General features: G+C 42.1%; 1 non-coding gene across 1 annotated transcript; it reads right to left on the bottom strand.

Moving 5' to 3' along the window:
• Positions 1–2,797: 2,797 nt before the first annotated feature.
• Positions 2,798–2,878, bottom strand: TRNAL-UAA (transfer RNA leucine (anticodon UAA)). The gene has a single exon. It is a non-coding gene; the product is annotated as a tRNA-Leu (tRNA).
• Between the last annotated feature and the right edge of the window lie 2,379 nt (positions 2,879–5,257).

The raw sequence follows: 5,257 nt of genomic DNA, 5'->3' as shown, positions 1-5,257 counted from the left end.
ATCTGAGGTTATTGAATACTATCATGCTGCATGCTAAATCCCTCAGTCGTGTCTCACTCTTTGCAACCCTATGGATTGTAGTCCACCAGATCCTCTGTCCATGGGGTTCTCCAGGCAAGAATACTGGAGTGGGCTGCCATTTCTTACTGCAGGGGATCGTCCCCAACCAGGGCTCAAACCCATGTCTCTTGCATTGGCAGGAAGATTCTTTACCACTGAGCCACCTGGGAAGCCCAAATAATACTACATTGCCCTCAAAATGTTAACATCTTGGGTAAAAGTGAAACATTTCCTCTAGGAAATTATCGAATTTCATCGATGAAAGCAGGATTAAAACTTTGCCCCAGATTCATGCCTAAGTTGATCAGTTGTCCATTTTCAGCTGGAGGGTCAGTTCTAAGAGAAGGAATGTAATCCAAAGTAGATGAGAAAATGCATTCGTGTGGCTCCGTTCAGGAGTTCACATTTGGTTTCTATAGCAATCCTCCTGCTAACCTAAGGGACTAGCCAAATCTCATCTCTTCCTTGAAGTTCTCTCTCGTAACAGTGAACTTCCATAACACTTCATTTTTTTCCCACATGGAGATTACATGAGGTCACAGGTGTAGGCAGAGTTGTAAAGTTTCTAGTACGGAATTGGGGGTTTCTTCTGGGTGCAATGATGAGTTCCTGGAGGGTTTGCATTACTGGAAAGATGCTATCCAGTTTACATTTTGTTCATTTTCCTATCTACCTCTTTATGCCAGACCATGAGACCCTTCAAGGGATAAACTGTCTTACTTCCCCTCAAATCTTCCAGTGTCTGAGCAAAGGGCTTGTTTCTTAGCAGGCACGTAATAAATAGTTATTGAATGAATGAGCCTGTAATGAATGTCTGCACCTGAGCCTAAGCAAGCTGCTTCAGAAAGAGATACAAGGGACTTCCTTGGGGGTCCAGCGGTGAGAAATCGACCGGCCAATGCAGGGGACACGGATTTGATCCCCGGTTCAGGAAGATTCCACGTGCCGCAGGGCAATTAATCCTGTCCACCATAGTTACTGAACCGCACACAGCTAGAGCCTGTGCTCCACAAGAGAAGCCAGCACAGTGAGAAGCCTGCGCACCGTGACTAGAGAATAGCCTCTGCTTACCACAACTGGAGAAAGCCTGCACCCAGCAACGAAGACCCAGCACAGCCAAAATTAAACAAATAAATTTTTTTAAACTACTAAAAAAAAAAGACAAACCCAAAAAGTTCCTCAAACAGCTAGGTATAGAATTAACTGTCTGAGCCAGCAAACCCACTCCTAGGTGTTTATCCAGTATGATTGAATAACAGATATTCATGCATATATGTGTTCACGAATGTCCATAGCAGAACTATTGACAAAGCCAAAAGGGGTGACAACACAAATGTCCACCAACTAACGAATGGCTAAACAAAACATGGTATAACCACACGATGGAATATTATTCATCCATAAAAAGAAATGAGGCAGATATATGCTACAACATGGGTGAACCTCAAAAAAATTATGCTAAGTAAAACAAACCAGACATCAAAGGTTACATAGGTCACATGCCATTTATGATGAAGTATCCAGAATAGCTAAATCCATAGACATAGAAAGATGGAAGATGGTTGCCAGAGGCTGGTGAGAGGAGGGAGTGACTGCTCAGTGGGTACAAGGTCTTCTTTGAGGGTGATTAAAATATTTTAGAACTAGATAGAGGTGATAATTGGACATCATTGTGCATGAACCAAAGGCCACTAAATTGTATACTCTAAATGGTTAATTTAATGTGATGTCAATTTCGGCTTAATAAACAGACACACAAACAAAATTTAAATCATGGGAGAAGCAGTTATAAATCCCATATTTTAAAATTTGGGGAAAAAAGGAAGAGAGAAATGGGAGAAAGAGAGACTTAAATAAAATAGTGACTCAAAAGGTTTTTGGAAGGAAGACTTTTGTGTGTTTAAGGCAAAGAGGAGAAGACTGACAGCAGCGTTAACTCTGAGGTCTTCCCAGGTTTGGGAAGATGGAGACCAGACACCATGTGACAGTGAAGAGCTTAGTCACACACTCTGGTAAAGAGTGTTGCAGTTGGGATAGTTCAAGGAAAAGTGCAACTGGAAGGAGCATTGGAAATGATCCAGTCCACACTCACTATTCACTAATGTGACAGCCACCTCTCCCTGTCCAAATGACTTACTTTACCAAGCCCACAGCTATGCAGTGGAAACCATGTCTCCAGACTTACTGAGCATTACAACTGTGTTTATTTTTACTGTATTGGTGGTTGGGATCATTCACAAAGTTCATTGCTGTTGAGCTATTGCTTGTCCTTCAGTTTTCACTTTTTCATTCAACAAGTGTGTGTGGTAAAGTGATAGGAGTTCAGAAGATAGCCATGTTTGGCTGATGCACGCATGCCTAGTCACTTCAGTCGTGTCCAACTCTTTGCAACCCCATGGACTGTAGCCCACCAGGCTCCTCTGTCCATGGGATTCTCCAGGTAAGAATACTAGAGTGAGTTGCCATTTCTTTCTCCAGGGGATCTTTTCAACCCAGGGATCAAACCCATGTCTCTTACATCTCCTGCATTGGCAGGTGGGTTCTTTACCACTAGCACCACCTGGGAAGCCCAAATATTTATTTGTTTGATTGCACTGGATCTTCATTGTGGCATTTGGGATCTTAGTTGGGGCGTGTGGAATCTAATTTCTTGACCAGGGATGGAACCCAGGACCCCTGCATTGGGAGTGCGGCATCTTAGCCACTGGACCCACCAGGGAGTTCCCAAAACTGAATCTACTGAGAGTGGGATTTGAACCCACAAGGCACTAGCCCATTGGATCTTAAGTCCAACACCTTAACCACTCGGCCATCCTGCTTGCTGATGAATCCCACCTAACCCTAATTATAGCATGTGTGTCATAAATTCCCAAGGCCCAGTAGCCTTGCCAAGAAGCTAGCATGCTGGGAATTTATTTATCTTTTTAGATCTGAAGTCTGATAGCAAATGAAGTTTGTTCTGTGCGTGTGTGTATGTGTAGTTATGGACATGCCTATGTATGAGATTTTTTTAACAATTAGTTAACTTTTAAAATATGGAATTACTATTAGAAGTACAAAAGGTACACAGTGAAAATTCTTCTGTTCTGTGTCTCCCACCTACCCAGTAACTTTATTCAATGGCAATCCACGCTTTCCAGTTTTTGTGTGTCCTTCTAGAGTTATTGTATGCATATACAAGCAAATGTGCACGTGTGTTAAGTCGCTTTAGTCATCTCCAACTCTTTGCGACCCTATGGACTGTAGCCCTCCAGGCTCCTCTATCCGTGGGCTTCTTCAGGCAACAATACTGGAGTGTGTTGCCATGCCCTCCTCCTGGGGATTTTCTGGACCCAGGGATCATACCCTTGTCTCTCAGGGCTCCTGCACTGGCAGGTGGGTTCTTTACCACTAGCGCCCCCTGGGAAGCCCATACAAGCAAACACCTGTATGCATATACAGCCCTCCCCATTTTTACACAAATAACATGCTGTATACCCTGCTCTGCACTTTTTTTTAACATCGTGTTTATGGGTATTTATGGGTTTTCTGGACTTCTCCTGCTATCTATTTTATTTTCCTGAAATGGATACAGAGAAGGAATTTCAATGTAGGAGAGTCATCAGTCATTTCTACAGCTTCATGACATCCTGTTGTCAGATAAACCATTATGTATTTAACTAGTCTCCTCCTGAGAGACATTTAGGTAGTTTCTAGTCCTTTACTATTACAAAACTGCAATGCATAGCGTTTTACATGTGCTGTCTTCCATGTGTCTACAGGTATATCGGTAGGATAAATTATAGAGCTGAACTAGCTAGGCCAAAGGGTATGTACATGTAATTTTAATGTATCCTGGAAAATTGCATCCCATGGAATTTGGTGCTGGTTTCTACCCCCATCAGCAATATCTGAAAAAGTTTGCTTTGCCACATCTTCACCAGTAAATTATTTTGTCAATAATTTGGGAGTTTTGCCAATATATTAAATATAAAATGGTGTCACAGTGAGGATTTAATTTGCATTTCTCTTGCTTTCAGTGAAATTGTGTTTCCTAGAGTGCCTGATGAACTATGGACGGAGGTTTGTGACATTGTACAGGAGACAGGGATCAAGATCATCTCCATGGAAAAGAAATGCAAAAAAGCAAAATGGCTGTCTGAGGAGGGCTTACAAATAGCTGTGAAAAGAAGAGAAGTGAAAAGCAAAGGAGAAAAGGAAAGATATAAGCATCTGAATGCAGAGTTCCAAAGAATAGCAAGAAGAGATAAGAAAGCCTTCCTCAGCGATCAATGCAAAGAAATAGAGGAAAACAACAGAATGGGAAAGACTAGAGATCTCTTCAAGAAAATTAGAGATACCAAGGGAACATTTCATGCAAAGATGGGCTTGATAAAGAACAGAAATGATATGGACCTAACAGAAGCAGAAGATATTAAGAAGAGATGGCAAGAATACACAGAAGAACTGTACAAAAAAGATCTTCACGACCCAGATAATCACAATGGTGTGATCACTGGAGCCAGACATCCTGGAATGCAAAGTCAAATGGGCCTTAGAAAGCATCACTACAAACAAAGCTAGTGGAGGTGATGGAATTCCAGTTGAGCTATTTCAAATCCTGAAAGACGATGCTGTGAAAGGGCTGTACTCAATATGTCAGCAGATTTGGAAAACTCAGCAGTGGCCACAGGACTGGAAAAGGTCAGTTTTCATTCCAATCCCAAAGAAAGGCAATGCCAAAGACTGCTCAAACTACCGCACAATTGCACTCATCTCACACGCTAGTAAAGTAATGCTCAAAATTCTCCAAGCCAGGCTTCAGCAATACATGAACCGTGAACTTCCTGATGTTCAAGCTGGTTTTAGAAGAGGCAGAGGAACCAGAGATCAAATTGCCAACATCCGCTAGATCATCGAAAAAGCTAGAGAGTTCTAGAAAAATATCTATTTCTGCTTTATTGACTATGCCAAAGCCTTTGACTGTGTGGATCACAATAAACTGTGGAAAATTCTGAAAGAGATGGGAATACCAGACCACCTGACCTGCCTCTTGAGAAACCTATATGCAGGTCAGGAAGCAACAGTTAGAACTGGACATGGAACAACAGACTGGTTCCAAATAGGAAAAGGAGTACGTCAAGGCTGTATATTGTCACCCTGCTTATGTAACTTATATGCAGAGTACATCATGAGAAACGCTGGGCTGGAAGAAGCA

Source organism: Bos mutus, chromosome 18, assembly GCF_027580195.1.
Source record: "Bos mutus isolate GX-2022 chromosome 18, NWIPB_WYAK_1.1, whole genome shotgun sequence".
In the NCBI taxonomy this organism is placed as follows: domain Eukaryota; kingdom Metazoa; phylum Chordata; class Mammalia; order Artiodactyla; family Bovidae; genus Bos; species Bos mutus.
This window is presented reverse-complemented; position numbering and strand designations above follow the sequence as displayed.